The sequence below is a fragment of the Typopeltis vanoorti genome, chromosome 6 (genome assembly GCF_054136105.1).
Source record: "Typopeltis vanoorti isolate ZY-2024b chromosome 6, IOZ_Tvanoo_1.0, whole genome shotgun sequence".
Taxonomy (NCBI): Eukaryota; Metazoa; Arthropoda; class Arachnida; order Uropygi; family Thelyphonidae; genus Typopeltis; species Typopeltis vanoorti.
In genome coordinates this window covers 146,660,262-146,678,302 of record NC_143554.1, presented here as the reverse complement: position 1 = coordinate 146,678,302, position 18,041 = coordinate 146,660,262, and the positions used below count along the sequence as shown (strand labels likewise).

Below are 18,041 nucleotides of genomic sequence, written 5' to 3'. Positions count from 1 at the left end.
AAAACAGGAATAGAAGTCACTGGGTATAGCATTTTTCGTCAGGATAGGAGGGGAAAACGTGGTGGTGGGGTGCTGCTTATGATAAGTGATGACCTATGTCCTCTAAGAGTGGAGAATTTGGAAGGAAGTGAGACAAATGATTTTGAGAGTGTATGGTGTGAGGTAGAGGTAGGCAAGACAGGATATTTAGTGGGGTGTTGCTACAGACCCAGGAGCACAGAGGATGGGGAGCAGGAGATGTTTAGACAGCTAAGTTTGGCAAGTGCAAGAAGAATGATTGTTATGGGAGATTTTAACTTCAGTAGTATAAATTAAAGAGAGGAAGATGCATGTAACAATAGGGGAATGGAATTTCTAGAATTCTTGAGGGACAAATGTCTTAGGCAACATGTAACAGAGGGAACAAGAGGTTCAAAAATTTTGGATTTGGTTATAGCATCAGAAAAGTTGATAATAACTGAGTTGACGTCTCTCCCACCAGTTGGAGAGAGTGACCATATGGTGTTGACATGGAAAATGAATAGACATGCAGGAGTATCAAAGAGACGGGAACTCATGTGGAATTATAAGGCAGGTGATTATAATAGTCTTAGACGTCAACTTCGGGAAGTTTCATGGAGGGAGGAATTGGACGGCCGGGATATCACCAGTGCGTGGGAAATTGTGAAAGAATATTTGTTATCAGCAATGGTAAGTTGTATACCACGAGTGAAGAAGAGGGCGCAATTTGGAGTAAAGTGGATGACAAACAACATTAAACAGGAACTGCATGCGAAAAAGAGGCTATGGAAGAGATATAAGGAGACAGGTGAAGAGAGGATGGGTGAAGAATATAAGACACAGGCCAGAAGAGTGACTCGTGTGGTAAGGAAAACGAAACTGGAATATGAGAGGAGATTGGCCCTAAGATCCAAAGAAAATCCTAGGGAATTTTTTAGCTATGTGGCCAGTATGAGGAGAAATGACTGTGGAAGAATGATATTGTGGGATAAAAATGGGAATAGAGTGACTGATGCAGAGGACATAGTGGAATTGTTCAATGAACACTTTATTGGAGTATTTCATCCTAGAGGAGTCAGTTTTAATGTTAGAGGGATAGGACTGGTACGAGGTCTGGAGGTACAGGAGGAGAGTGTGTTTCAGATACTGAGTACTCTGGATGTCAGTAAAGCTGTGGGACTGGATGGTATTTCGCCAAGAGTTTTGAGAGAATGTGCTAGCGAATTGACAATACCTTCAACGTGGCTTTACAATGAAAGTCTGGCTTTGGCAAAGGTGCCCAGGGAATGGAAGGAAGGTAAGATAGTGCCATTGCATAAGGGTGGTAACAGACTGGAAGTGTCTAATTATAGGCCAGTCTGTGTGTCATCAGTAGTTGTTAAGATCTTGGAGAAAGTAGTGAGGGACCGTGTACAGCATTGGGCAGATGAGGGTAATGTTATCTGTGAGAATCAACATGGATTTGTGAAAGGACGCTCTTGTTTTAGCAATATGCTAGCCTTTTATAATAAAGTTACAAGAGCATTAGATGAGGGAAAGGCATATACTGCAATTTTCTTAGACTTGGCGAAGGCATTTGACAGGGTGCCACATGATAAGCTGATATTTAAGTTGCAGCACATGGATCTGGATGTCAGATTGGTCAACTGGATTCAGGATTGGCTGTCTGATAGGTATCAGAGAGTTGTGTATGGTGGAGCAGTTTCCAGGAGGCAGAGGGTTACAAGTGGGGTCCCACAGGGCTCAGTACTAGGACCTATATTGTTTAACCTTTATATCAATGACATAGCCAGTGGATTGCAGGGGGATATTCAGTTGTTTGCAGATGATGCGAAGCTGGGAAGGATTATTAGTAATAGCGCAGATGTGGTAGCCCTGCAAGAGGATTTAAATAAGCTAGATAGATGGGCAAATGAATGGGGGTGTCAGTTCAATGCAGCAAAATGTAAGGTCTTGAGGTTTGGGAAACATCGATGGGATGCTGCATACTCTATGGGAGGAGTTATACTGGAGGAAGTAGGGGAGACAAGAGATCTGGGGTTGATGATTGATAGAAACCTGAAGTTTAGGGGACATATTGCAAAGGTGGTGAAGGTAACACAGAGGATTGCTGCTATTATGAGAAGGACACTGACCTGCAGAGATAAGAGGGTTATCATTCTGTTGTATAAGTCTCTGATCAGACCACACTTGGACTATTGTTCTCAGATTTGGTCCCCAGGATTTGAAGGGGATAAATTAACTGTGGAAAGGATACAAAGACGGATGACAAAGATGGTTTCAGGACTGTACAAGGATAGTTATGAGGATCGGCTGAGAGAATGTGGACTGCAGAGTTTGGTGGATAGAAGAAGGAGAGGTGATATGATTGAGACTTTTAAACTGTTGAGAGGTGGTTACAGGGTTGACACTGGGGAGTTCTTTCGCTTGGTTGATCAGCGGGAAGGAGTGATGACAAGAGGCCATCCCTGGAAGTTATGAAAGGAAACTGTGAGCAAGAGGGTAAGGAGTGGTTTCTTTGTGTGGAGGGTGGTTGAGCCGTGGAATGCATTGCCTGATGGAGTGGTGGGAGCGAGAACGGTCAGTGACTTTAAAGAGTGGTATGATAAACTTTGTGTTTCTCAGGGGGGGGGGACCTCCCCTCGATGAGTCTTGACAGACTTTATGTCTTAGGAAGGACCTCCCTCGATGAGTCTTTTGACTCCTTGGAGGCCTGAATAATAATAATAATAAAAAAATAATAATAATTAAGGCAGTACATAATTAGACAACAATACAAGTTAATGAACAAAATGCATGTACAACACCAGGCCAAGGAACGCAGTATCTACATAGAGTTAAAGATGAATTATTATACAATATGTATGTATAAAAATTAAGTTTAGCAGTGTGGTATTTACATATTAACAAAATTATAACAAGGTAACACAAGGCTACAGGGATACATGACTGGTCAGAAAATATATTAATTAATAAATTATTAATTGATATATATTAACTCCCACGATGAGTCTTTTGACTCCATGGAGGCCTGAATAATAATAATAATAATAATAATATATACGTCAGTACTCAACTCCTGCACATATACATCACAAAACATTATATATTTTGTAATATACGTGTACAAAAGTTAAGTGAAGCAATACAGTATTTACATATAAACAAAATTAGTCAAATGTGTTTGTATAAATTAATTATTTGTAAAAAAATTAAAAACATTGTGCAATCTGCCCGAGTCTGTCAGCATCTGCCTGAGTGTATGTGGTCTGGCTAGGTAGGCAAAAATTTCATTCCTCTCTCGTGCAAAGTGTTGGCACTCTACCAGTATATGATAAATAGTGAGATGTGTATTGCATTTTTCACACATGGGAGGGTCATCAGCTCTCAGTAAATAAGAATGTGTAAGATGAACTGTGACCTATGCAGGGCCTAGTGAGAACAACTTCCTTTCTTCTCTTTTTTTGTAGACTAGAATGCCAATGCTTAATTTCAGGTTTAATATCATATAATTTGTTTATTAATGCTTCCTGTCATGATGACTACCACTGAGTAATTAGCTTTTATCGTACAAACAAGGGGTCGGCAACCTGTTTGGAATGAAGAGCCATTTTTAAAATTATATCTGTTAAAATAAAATTTAGGGAGCCACACGCAGTGATGAGCAACCAACGGTCCGTGGGCTGCATGCGGCCCTATAAACTACCACAATTGATAAATTGGTAGGCTGAGCCTTAAGTCTAATAGAAAATATCCTATCATTAATGGGGTTATAACCAAGAAGGCTTCTTGCCTGAACTGTCTTCAGTATCACAGCTACCCCATGATGTTTTGAGTCACCACCTCAGTAAATAACTAGCTTACCATCCTGTCTTTTGAAGTGACCTTCTCCATTCCATCTGGTCTCTGTAATTCCCAGGATGTCAATTTTATACCCATCCATCTCTTTACAGACAATCTCAAGAGTACCCATCTGTAGACCCCAAACATTCCATGTGCCTATGTAAAATTCCCTTCTAAGATTAATTTTATACCTCCTGTGTTGCTCATTCACAGTGATACTGTGAATGAGCAACATACTGATGCTGCTGGATCAAAATATTGATGGAGATTGTAATATACTTCTCGAACAGAACCCTCTGCCTAAGGCCTGGATGTGGCTCTGATTATTCTGCACAACAGCCGATGCAGCATGAGATGTGTTATAAGGCACAACCATATTAGCATTTTGGAGTGAAGTCACTGCAAGAAGAAAGTGGTAGGGGCAGAGGCCCTTTCCACATAAGATGAGATGAAATAGCAAAATAGGAAAGATTCACCCCTAGCTCTCGAATACTCTATTAGCATTGGGGGAAGGAGCAAGAAAAAAAGGGGAGGGACCAGTCTATAGATAATATAACAGATGTATATTATATGAAGTAAGGCATGGTCCAGCATCAGGTACCTCGGGTTTTATCACTTCATTGATAGGCATTTGACTGATGGCATCAACACTAAATTTTGCAAGATCAGAGAAAGTGTTCCAGTCAGCCTGGTCCATTTTCCATATAGGTATCCGTGTGGGTGAACGAGGTTACTGTGAAGAAATTGTGCAGGGAACAGGAAAGTGATCACTTCCATATATGTTCTCTTCAACGTCCCACGTGAGCAGTGGAAGAATGGAAGGGGAGCAGATTGTAAGATCAATTGCAGAATATGAATGAAAGTATTGAGATTATTATTTAAAAGGGAGAGGTTATTATTATCAAGAATTCTTTCAATGATTCCACCTCATCTATTAGTGTTGGTCACAATACTACCCCATAGAGTATTGTGACCATTAAAGTCACCCATCAAAAGTGTGGGTTCAGGCAGTTGCGATACAATAGGAAAATTTGTACAATGGAACTGTCGTGGATTTCACCAGAATATCGATGATATCAAGATTTTGTTGCAGAAACACAAACCTTTCTGTTTCTGTCTACAGGAAACATACTTAAGAACCAATGAGGACCACCTCCAGTTCTATCCTTGCATACAACAGTGAAATTCTTAAGGTAGGGTCCTCATTGGTTCTAAAGTATGTTTCCTGTAAAAAGGTTTGTGTTTCTGCAACAAAATCTCGATATCATCGATATTCTGGTGAAATCCACGACAGTTCCATTGTACAAATTTTCCTATTGTTTTTGTTTTATAGACTTGTTTGTTTTCAGGAGGTTGAGGGCTTACCTTTGTGATATTTATATTTATCAATTGTTTTGGGGAAGTATGGAAGGTACTGAAGTAACCATTTTTTCTGTGGGAGTATGAGGTTGTTTATCTTTAAGTGATATCTTTGCCATAATTTTTTTGACAAGTGGGTGTTCATCTAGTGGGATCATTTTTGGAGTTGTCTCTGGAGTAAGGCGATGCGATTGATGCACTCAATAGAGAAGTACTTGTGATCATAAGGTGCAGGTATGGTGAAATTATCAGATGGTGGAACAGACATACAAGTCTTAGTTGCTACTGTCACTTTCTTAATTATTACCTTCTCAACATAAGAGGATCTCAGAGCAGGTGTGACAGTGGCTAGCTTTCTTTTTGAATTCTGGTATGTTATATTTTGCTCTGTTTTCATTTTTTGTATTTCTTTTTCATCTCTTTCCATTTCTGGCATGCATGAGAGTAAGCCGGATGATCTACCTGACAGTTGACGCATTTAGCTTTTTTTGCACAGCAAGATTTATCATGATCTTTAAGTTCTGAACATATATCCTTATCAGGAACATCAAGGAGATCCCATTCTGATATCACTCCTCTACAGGAGTAGAGTGTTTAATGAGGTGTTACTGTAATTTCTATTCCACCCACTGTTGTTGCTCGGAATGTCGCTGACACAATGTTTCCACAAGGACATCACCTGAACACAATTCCTTAACAGTTTTGGGAGGTCCCGCAACCCTTCTAAACCTTTTTGAATAAAGAAGGGTGACATTTCCCTATTGGTTTTTCACCTGTAGCATGAATAATTAAAAATGTTGGTACATTTATGTTAGCATCATATATCTTTTGTTTCTTACTTCTGTTTCCATATGCTATATCTACGTATCAGTACTTGGTTGGGACTTTGTTAGGGCCCCCTGAAACATTTGAGGATGAAGGATTCATGCTCAAGAAGTTTTTGGTTCGGTGCCAGAGCTCCCCACCCACCATAGAGCCACACATGGGCACCCACTGCCTGGCAAGCAATGACTGCGCTCAGGAGTGGAATGCCAGGGCTACCCCGGATGCTATACCAGCACTACAGCAAGCCTAGGATTCCAACTCCTTAAAGGATAGTGAAAAAGACTCAGGAGAAGTAGAGTGAAGAATACGGGAAAAAAAGTAAAGAAAAAGAGGAAGAATGAAAAGGGCCAGTACTATCACTGGGAGGTCCCCTCTCCACCACGAACAGGTGCCCCATTTACACATCCACAATTATGCCAATGATAGCGAATAACAGCTAAAAATCATGTTGGAGGCTTAATGGAATATACATAGCACTCAGGAAGGATTAAAACTGATTTTAACACTTCCAATATTTTGTCTTGGTCACTGAGATATCTTCAGATATTACAAAAAGATTAATGTAACACATACTCAAATACAACACAATACTAAGTGAAACACGTGGGTGACTCTTAAGGTCCTATCTAGGTAGTTTGCCCTCTATCATAGCATTTGTAAGTGGCTTAGGATGTAATGTGGGATCTCTGATAATTAATGTTTCCCAAATTTTGGGAGGTTTTATGTAACCATATTTATTGAAATTTGGCCGATTTTTGAGTGCCACTGCAGATTCTAAAAATAGTTTTAGAATTTGCAGTGGCACTTTTAGAATTTAATTTACTATGGTGGAGCATGGTGTTTTTTTTCTAGGAGATCCTGTGGGTTGTATCCAAAATATGGTCTGCCAGGCTAGATTGACCATAGTCATGATTGCAGATGTATGATTTGTGTTCTAAGCAGATTGTTGCTGATCTACCTGTCTGTCCAAAGTAAGCCAGCTTGCAGGAACAGGGTACTTATTATTTTTATTACATGACACCTCCAGGAAATCCAAAGACTCATCAAGGGAGGGCACCCACTTCCCAACTCTCCATCTCCACCAACTACAATGAACAGCAACCACCTTCATCATCTACACCAACACTAGTATTTTCACAGACAATCACAAACATCCATGCCCACAGCAGGATTCGATCCCACAGCCTTTTGGCTGGAAAGTGGATATGCTAACCACTCAGCCAACCAAGTCAATACTTTATAAACTCCAGGTACTGAGAGAGAGGAGGGAGATGATCTTTGGTAGAACAGATAAGGATAGTTGTGTGGAGCTTGTACTTTTTTTAAGGACCTGGCTATTTTTTCTGATGTGCCATGGATGTACAGTATGGTGATGTCATTTCTGAACTCCTTCTGAAGAGATGACTTGGGAATGAACTGATTATTTTTTTAATTCTGTAATTGCTGTGGCCATTGAAAAGGAAGGTGTTGTGTATGTGGCTGAGTTCGGTTGAAGAGCAGTTACACTGGAACAAAGATTGTGAGCTCTCTTGGTTAGAGTTTTAATAATGCCATATTGTGAGAGGAGTGGTGGTGGGAGAGTTTATAAATGTATCTGCCTGCACGAGTAGGTTTTCTATATACAGTGAAGGAAAGGTTAGAAGGCATGTTACTAAGGTGTCTAAGAAAGGGTAAACTATTGTTATTTTCCTTTTACATCATAAACTAGATTCTTGGATGTAGGCATAGAATATGGGTTATTTTTCATGCTACAACAACCTACATCCAAGAATCCAGTTTACAATGGAAAAGGAAAATTACAATAGTTTACCCTTCTAGACACCTTAGTAGCACAGCTTCCTAATGGTAACCTTTTCTTCATTGTATATAGAAAACCTACGCACACAGGCAGATACATTCACAAACTCTCCCACCATCCTTTTAACAATATGGCACAAGGTGTGCTTTTTCCTTTCTTCTTGTAGTCCATTTTTTATGACCACTGATTATTATAATCAACTACCCCTCAACCCCATTTGCTTCCATCTTTCTCTGTTGAAGGCATTATGATGCCAACATTCTCCAGTCATTTCCACTAGGTCATACTTCCATTCCCTCTCTCTCTAGTTGTCCAGGCATCCATCTTCCTTCATGAGATGCCACTCGGCGATTGTCTTTGTCCATCTATTGCTGTTCATTTGTGCAATATGTCCTACTCATCTCCATTGTAATTTTAAAATCTATTCCCCTATGTCCAACACTTTTGCTTCTTTTCTTATATCTTCATTCCTTATTTTGTCTTGCAGTTTGATGTTTAGTGTGGCTCTCTCAACTCAGTATTCAATTTTCTTCATTCTGTCCAGCATTTGTTTGGTTATTGGCAATGTCTCCAATCCACATGTCATGGGATGATGCATTGGTCGAAAACTTTGGCTCAATTTTCTGACTTTATTTTACTGCACAGGAATTTTTTCAGTTTGCCAAAAGTCATCCAGCCTAGCTGAATTCTCTTTTTTATTTTATTTCTTTATCTTCTTCATAAATGCTTCATTTTTTCTAATGTAATGTCCAACACTTTTGCTTCTTTTCTTATATCTTCATTCCTTATTTTGTCTTGCAGTTTGATGTTTAGTGTGGCTCTCTCAACTCAGTATTCAATTTTCTTCATTCTGTCCAGCATTTGTTTGGTTATTGGCTATGTCTCCGATCCACATGTCATGGGATGATGCATTGGTCGAAAACTTTGGCTCAATTTTCTGACTTTATTTTACTGCACAGGAATTTTTTCAGTTTGTCAAAAGTCATCCAGCCTAGCTGAATTCTCTTTTTTATTTTATTTCTTTATCTTCTTCATAAATGCTTCATTTTTTTCTAATGTAATGGTTCTACCAAAGTATACATATTCTTGTACTCACTGTACATATATAAAAAAAATCATTATTTTGGTTATATAATAATCATTAAACTGTTTTTCCTATCCAGCAATACAGATCTGTCCATATTCCTGTGAATTTGAAGGGTGGATTCCTAAGTAGATTTCATGGTCAACATTGTACTGTTCTGGAAGAATGTTATATTACATCATTTGTTTATGGAAAAGGAAAGAAAGTACATTCCTGAGTGATAAGAAACTTATTAGGTACCATTAATGTTCACTCCATACACACAAAAAAACAAGATACACATTAACAAGCATGCATTGCAAATTTTGAAAGTACAAGCTCTGGACAGTGGTGAGAAACTCCTTTTAAGCTTCAGTTTTTAATCTAATAATACACAAAGTTGTCTATATTATTCCTTTTATGCATGAAGAGTGGATTTGTATGGATTTGTATGTGGATTTCAAGGTTTATTACATTACACCAGACAGTGATGTGATGAGCATTGTTTGTAATGAACTCTTCATTGTGAAGAATCCTCTGATCTAACCAGAAATCACAGGATTCATAGTGATAAAGTTTCTTGGTAGAACTTACTGGTTCCCCCCACCCCAACCAATCCAAAAAAAAAAAAAAAACTGTGCACATATCATCATCATCATCTTCATCCAATTCCTGACATATATTCTCAGAGGGGTGTACAGGGAGGATCAAGGCTGGATAACTGGGAGGAAACCTCCACATGGCCATTTGGAATGCAGAGAACAAACCAGGGCTTCTGACTTGATGTCTAATCCTCACCTTCTCATGGTGCACATTGTTGGGTATCTACCTGGATACTGAACAAATGAGAATGGGCTGGAAATTTGAAATTAGCTGACCGAAATGTATTTTTATTGGCATAAACCATAACTTCAAATGATGGAACTGTCCATATATGTTCTCACTGTGAATTTTTATGTACAATGCTCTGCACAGAAACCCCAAATGCATATTCAATGCATCTGGGGTTGTCTTCCATGAATGTGCAAAATTTCAGTAGTGCTCTGTTCATGTCACAGAAATAGCAGACATATAATAGCTACACATAACCTGACGCTTATAATACTTTTCAATTTTATATTTAAACATATATTGACCACAAAGAATATGGGACATGAACAACTGGAACTTCTTTGAATGGAATGTAACAGAAATGTTCACAAATTTATATATCTCTGCTCCATCTCATGTTAAAAATAAGGATGCAGCAAATCAATTTCTACACATTACCATGTTAATTTTTTGCTTAATTTTTTTCAGTAGTAATGGATCCATTTATATTGGCACTTTCATTTCAACATTTTTATTATTATTATTATTACATAACACCTCCAGGGAGTTCAAAGACTCATCAAGGGAAGGTACCTACTCTACAACTCTCCATCTACACCAACCGCAACTACATTTCATCATCTGCATGAAAGGCATCTACCGCCAACCAACACCACTAGTATTTTCACAGACGATTTGGAACCTAATTAGCATAATTCAAATGAAAATAACACAGGTAAGAATAATGTTTTATCTTTACTGTGATTATCCAATAATCCAATCCAGAATCAATGAGCAACTTCTGGTAAATGAGAATACTTATTAATAAATAAATATCATGTCTGTCAAAGCACATTTGTTTGAGATGCCTCGAAATTTGAATGAATAAGATGTCAGGATAATGCTGCTTCTTGAATAAGCTTTTTATCCAGAAGAAGCACAGGATGAAATAAATTTTGACAAAATACTCAGAAATACATCAAAGAGGAATATAAACAACTACTCTTAAGTTATTTTCTAGTTTTGAAGCAGGAACCCTCCTAATTCTTGTTCTTGGGAATTATTCGTATCCTTACTTCACAATTAAGTTAGTGTACAATTCAATGATTAAGCAAAAAAATAAATAAAAAATGCTCTGTAGGTTAATTAATAGGTTAATGTTTTCCATATAACCCTAGTTTATATGTTTTCAAATATTATTCTGATCTTCTGAACCTTTATTCTGATTTCTGCACAGGTACACTGAAAGAAGATGCGAGTTGTATACAAGATGAAAGTTAGTTCAACAATATGAGAAAGCTTGCGTTAAGGTACTCTCTTATCATTCCTATTGGGATGGGATCTGTGAGAAAGCTTTCTTGTGGCAAGAAGGAAGCTCATTTCAGAAATGCCTCCAGCATTTCCAGTATGTATTTTATTTAAGTTAAAGGAAAATATACAAGTACTGGAATTCGTATATTTCTGTTAACTCAAACTATTGGAATTGATTAAATGGCAGCAGGATTTATTTTCATTTAGGAAATTTTATGCTTCTTTTTTCCGACTCCAACAAAACAGGTAAGGACGCCAATTATTATTATTGTATTAATAATAATAATTATTATTATTAATATAATTACAATATGATTATATTATGACTGGAATTTAATTGCCACTAGTTATTAATATGCCACTAATATTATTAACAATATAATTCCAACATGATTATATTATATTATATGAATGGAGTTTAATTGCCACTAGTTTATTTAGTATATACTTAGCAATTTGTTTAATAACAGCAAAATATTCAAGTTTTTAACAGTTTTATTTTACTTTTCCGATATCTCAAATTCCCTCTTCGAACATAATATTATTGATGTTTTCGTCGCATTGCACAACATGCGCACTCCGATACGGCAGCGTCATGATTTCTGTTCATCTTCAGTCCTTGGGTTTTCCAGCTATCGATGTTATGACGGGAAGATCCGGCGTTGTAAAAATTGTTTGAATGGGGAAGCTAGCAACTTCTCATGCAATAAAATTTACAAAATATCCCCTACCTGACAATTAACGCTTAGAGAAAGACGGATTTCGACGAAGGAGAGAATTGACAAACAGACGGTCTGTAGAAGGCAGCGCCACCACAGGAATCATATATTAGTAATTTTATTCGATCACCATACGATCCCAGAATCACGTTTTCGAGTAAAGTAAATAGCCTTACCCCCCCCCCCCCATATTATCATGCGTTTGGAAAGAACAGTGGCTGTTATTATTATTATTATTGTTATTATTATTATTATTATTTGACACCTCCAGGGAGTCCAAAGACTCATCGAGGGAGAGTGTGTCAAGAGCATCGAACGATTGGTCCCCTTGTATAAGGGAATTTCAATTCAAAGTACAGAAATTAATAATTTGCGATTTGCAGATGTAGCTCAGTGGAAGTGGCATGTGATGTCCACGGCGCACTAGTTGCCGATTAGAGGAACTTTTACTAAGCCTCTTATTGACCAGTTTCCGCTTTAGTCGATCTCTGGCAGAGACAAGTGGGATTTGTCTAAAGGAAACTCGATTTGTCTCCCGTAAACTCAAGAAAATCGATCATAGAACACACATTATTTTCAGACAGTGAATATAGTATTAGGATTAGGGATCACGAGATGGCGGCACTTGAAGAATATTGGCTTTCAAAAGAACATGTTATGGAAAGATTCTATGAACCTGGATGGGTACAAAAGGTGACAAATGAAGAACTGTATAGCAAAATAAATTGCAAAGAGAATCTAATGCAGAAAATAATTCAAAGGAAAAAACTAAAGCTCTTTAGAGATATATTGGCAGAATAGATACCAGTAACAATTTGGAGCTTCATGCTTGGTACAAGAGAGGTATAACAGAAAAGTGGGTAGATCATGTGGAGAAATTATGAGAAATGAGAAGAAAGAAATGGCAAAACAGGCATCAGACAGCAACAGGTATTGTACTCATGGACACTGATGATGATGAATCGTATGGTAGCTCTTCTTATGCAATACTAGAAATTTGCTTTCCCATTTTCCATCACAATTGGGAGAATGATAGGGCATGCGTCCCTCGACTGGAAAAATACTATATATATATATATATATATATATATATTTTTTTTTTATTATATTCTATTTTATATTTTTAATACTTTTTATATTTATATATTTTATTATAATTTCAGATACCCTAAAAGAATGTCGCTGGGCTCTAAAGAAACTGGGCGAAGATATAAACTTCACACCCGAGATCCTCTTTACTGATGAAGCCAATTTTTATGTCAACAGAGAAGTCAATTGCCAAAACCTACATTACTCGAGTGATAGCAACCCAAACTGGATGAGTCCGTCAAAAATGCAAGGTGCTAGAAAAAGTGATGGTGTGATGCTGGATAAAGACGCATTTTGGACGTGTTTTCTTTGACACAAATCCTACTGAAACATGTTACAGGATAACATAATGCCGTCTCTCTTAAACGAAGATGGAGAGTTTCCATCTTATTTTCAACACAATAGGGCATCATCTCATTATAGTATGTTGAGTCAACAGTTTCCACGTTCATGGATTGGTCGAGTGGAATTGCATGCATTCGAAATGCAATTACTTGTATATAACCACAGATATCTTGGAAAGTGTTTGCCACGAGTGGGGAGAAGACTTTGTGTGGTGCAGAAAGTGATAGCCAACAAGTAGAGAATATTTTGTAAATATTTTGTAATGAATATTTTATAAATAAAAGAACGTTTAGCTACAATTTCCCATTTTCCCTATGTATGGCGACTTTATATATATATATATATACTAGGGGACCTTTCTCCCCCCCCCCGAGTTCCGGCTGGTAAGCTGGAGACAAAAAACGTTTCAAATTTCTGCTTATCTTTTTATATATATATATATATATATATATAAAGAACGAGAATAACACTTGTTATTCTCGTTCTTCACTGTGTACTGATTAATTAGAGATAGCCTTGGGCCAGCTATTTCTGATTGGCTATCAGTGGAGATTGAACTGCCCACTCAGTCTCCAAAAGTTAGATAGGGCTAAAACAGCCTTGCCTACTCCCTGAACAAAAAGTCGTTAGCTGATTTTTTTTATTTATTTATTCTGCCATCAGGAAATTTTCTGTACCAAATTGGGACAGCATACTAATACAGCAGTAGCATGATGTTCGAAATGAGCTATATGACAAATGTACCGCCATTCTCCATCCTTAAAGCCTTTACTTTACTAAACCTTGACTATCAGTGAAACAAAGCTTTTCAGCAGGGAGAGAGAAAGGGGGGGGGGTACAGAGGACAGTTGCTATGTCATGGCCCTTAACCTAACATTATTGTGATTATCTGCAGGAGTGTGATTTTTGCAACTGTTTTTAGGGATGCAGGATTAAAAGCCAGAGTTTATGGGATGATTTCAAAGACTAACTTGGGTACCAAAGAAAGACTTGGAAATTTTTCCTGTGGTTAGTAGCTAAGATGGAACTAAAACAGTCTTTCTTCTGGCAGAATAACTTTTTCTACTGAGCTATACATTATTCTGCATTGGTAAAATTTTATATTTTAAAATATTAAAATTAAAAAATGTCATATATACGATTCTTAGATATTATGCCAATAAATCAATACAAAAGCATCATATTTTTCTTCTTATTTATTTTTTTTTCAATGGCTTCACGACGACAGAAGTTCACTCCATCTGTAAATGCACAAACCTGACGTGCGTTTTTTACTTTTGCGACTCCCTCTTTTTGTTGTTGCTTTGTAAGCAAGGCTAACTGACGTCTTCTCTAAAGTGAGTAAAACCAATATGAGTGAAATTACAGGAGGTTTATTGCAACCATTAAGTTACTTAAATATAAAGAGCCAATAGGCTTTAAGTAACTTAATGGTTGCAACTTTTTGACAACTCGTATAGCAGAGTATATAAGTTCTTTTCACTATACCCTTTGGTATCTATTTGGTCTAGCTACTCACTGATGAAGCCTCAAAAAAGGCTGAAACCGGTCTGGGTAGTGACCTCCCACCATAATGTAATAACAGCATACATTTCCTAGGAAATGTGTTTTTACATTATGGAAAATACCAAGAATAGCGATCAGAACTTTACCACCTTTACTGTGAGTTTCCCGGTATCGTACTACGTACTAGGACTACTTGCATTAGCTCACGCTAGTAATCGCCGATACTTTTATAGTTTACTATATTCAGAATGAAACTCTCTGATTCCAATCTTTGAGTTTCTTTTTCGGTTTTAAAACAATGTGGGATTTAATATCCCCTTAATTTAAATAATGTTTTTATCGCCGAAATGAAGCCTATTGGCTCTTTATATTTAAGTATCTTAATTCTTGCTTGTAGACAGGAGCGCGTCGACCATATGTGCAATGTGTGCAACGCACACAGGCGCCAAAAAGGAGGAAATACTTAAAGTGATTTTTTTATTGGAGGGGGGGGATAGGGGCGCCAACTAAAGTTTTGCACACAGGCGCCGGACACTACAGGCGTGCTATTGGGTATAAGGGCGCCAACTAAAGTTTTGCACACAGGCGTCGGACACTACTGGCGCGCCCTTGCTTGTAGACCATTATATTTGACAGCCATATTTGCCGCATTGTCGTATGTTTGGCCACAATTTTTATATCTAAAGATAGAGCATTTAAATTGTTAAAAATGTTCCTCTAAATTTTTTGAGTAATGGTTATTTAATTGCAGAAAACCAAAAAACCGTTCCAGCACATCTCCTTTACTATTTACATATCTCAATATAAAAGTTAACTGGTCTATATGGCTCGCATCGGGTGTGGAATCGACGATCAACGAATAATGCAGAGTTTCTGTAACTTTCAAAATTAATTTCTCCTTTACTTCAGTCCCCATTAAAGCAATAAATTCATCACATATCGTATGAGATAAGTAATTAACCTTCCTGCTTCCGATATTATCATATCTTGTTAAATGATTTTTAATAAACTCATCAAACTGTGATAAATATTCTATACAAGTTATAAAATTTCGTCTTTTGTTAACACCACCGACACTTTCGACTTCTCTGTGCCCCCTAAATCCTAAACCCAAACTTGCTAACAACTTTACTGTGGCTACAATTCTTTTTAAAACATCTCGCTAACATCTCGAAACGAGAAAGAAAGAACACATAGGATATGTCAGAAATAACAGACAAGACATTTCAGGCCTTTCATGCCACTTTGCCTCTACTAACCATCACATTGAGAAGAGCCTTATGCCATACATAGAAGATAACTACCATTCAAGAACCTTTAAAGAAGCAGCTACAGTCGCCCGTATAACTGAAAACCTAAACAAGAATCAAGGTCTAATTTTACCAGAAATTTGGAAAACTTTTGTCAGATCATTAAACATCAAAGAAATGAACTTTCATAACAATTACGTCATGAGTCATCACGAATAAATCACGTTAACGAGACACGCACATTGTCACGCACAATACCAATTTTTGTATGATTTAGAACCATCGGTTATAACCTAGTCTGTAACCTTCATTTTGTGCTTACTGATTTGTATTCCCTCAGGATGCCAATAGAAACAGATTGGCGAAACATGTAGGAGGATAAAAATAAAGCTACTTGATAAAGATTTTATAAAAAAGTGTTATAGTCTTATCTCGCTAATATTTTTTGTTCAATATGAATCTGATTAATCAAATGAGAATCAATCCGTCCAGTTACCGACAATCTTTCTTTTAAAATCAACATTCAGGAAATATGTTCTTTAGAACATTCATGTTCTTTCAATGCGCGTTTAAGATTTTTCCAATCATTGTATCCTGTACTAAATTTAGTAATAGAACGTGTAAAAAGTTTGCAAACATAGCAGTAAATCATTTTGCTACTTTCTGAAAAAATAAGACATTCTCGATATTCTTTTGTGCCATTTGTTTTTTCACAGTAAAAATGAACACTTGAAATATTTCTGTAGTACGTCTGATTTCTGTCATTATCTTCAACTTTTAAAGATGTTATATCTCCGATATTGCATGGTTTATTATTTATAAAGTAATTTACCATTTTCTCCGATCTTTTTCACGGCCATAAAGCGATATCTTTTGGAAAATTATCGGAGTCTGGTTGTTTAGGTTGATCTGCATCAGCACCTCGTTCTTTTTCTTCATCGGCATTTTCCTCTGTGTCTCGCACATCTCGTTCAAGTTCAGCATTATCGGTTGTTTCGTCATATTTGGCACCTTCTTCTTCCTTCGCAGAATTTTCTTCATTCCGTTCAGCATTTTCTATTATGTTATCATATTTTAGACTATCTTCTTTTTCGTCTCGTTCATCACGTGTTGGTTGACGATCTTCGTTACTCTGAAATTTAGATGAAGATGAAGTCAAAAAAACCTACAAGGAGTTTTTTTGAGAGAGCGATAATTTTTCTTTTTCCTTTCGTAGTTTTCTTTTTTCTGCCCCGGATAAGTACGTTCGTTTCATGGCTAAAATATTAAATATGCATATATATTCAAAACAATTATTTTATAATTACAATTACGACAACTGAACCACAACAAAGGATAAAGGATACTGACGGTTACAAGAATTTCATTGGTTCCTTAACCGTTTATACCGCCTTTATTTGAACCGGTCGATTTGGAAAACAAAAATGAAAATAGAATTTATTTTATTATATAGTTACAATTAAACAACACTACAGACAGTAATTCCAAGAATTAAGACAAAATTGAAACAAAATGGAATATTAGTTTTTCAAATTTTTACTAAAAGTATATATATAGTGCGGGCAGGAGGCCCCTTGCCTTGCGGGGCCCGAGGCGGCCGCCTCCTCCGCCTGTGCCTAAATCTGCCACTGGATATGTGGATCTTTTCATTACATTTGTGCTGGATTGTAGGATGTAACCTCATTTGCATACTCAAACTTTTAAGAAGGGTAAAAATATAGTTACTGTATTTCTATAAATATCATTTATCATTATCAGAAAGTTAGTTTCAAGATCATTAACCAATAAACATAAAAAATATGGATCTCATGTCATGTCGACAGTCGTCTGTCCTCAATCAGTGAAGTTGCTATTTCTTCAGCAGATAAGTCATAATGCCATTCCTCCAAACATCGGAAGTAATATATATTAGTAATCAAAGAATGCGCAACCATTCTAGCCATGCAAAATACGACCTACAAGCATTGTAGGCATAAGCACAAAATTCAAGATACAGACACACCAATGATTTTTATCGACACAAAGGCAAAACTCTGAGGGAGTGGTGCATACACAACTTTCGCCTAAGCCACAATATTAATAGTACATTAGGTACTCTACATTGACAGGTTATGGTAAGGATA

At 37.0% G+C, this 18,041-nt stretch overlaps 1 protein-coding gene across 1 annotated transcript in view; it reads right to left on the bottom strand.

Moving 5' to 3' along the window:
• LOC150106043 (BTB/POZ domain-containing protein 6-like) overlaps positions 1 to 11,811 on the bottom strand; it is a 43,854-nt gene extending 32,043 nt beyond the window's left edge. The window contains exon 1 of the mRNA XM_090393785.1: positions 11,741 to 11,811. The gene's annotated coding sequence lies outside the window, so the exon portion shown is untranslated. The remainder of the gene's footprint in view (positions 1 to 11,740) is intronic.
• Positions 11,812 to 18,041: the final 6,230 nt, after the last annotated feature.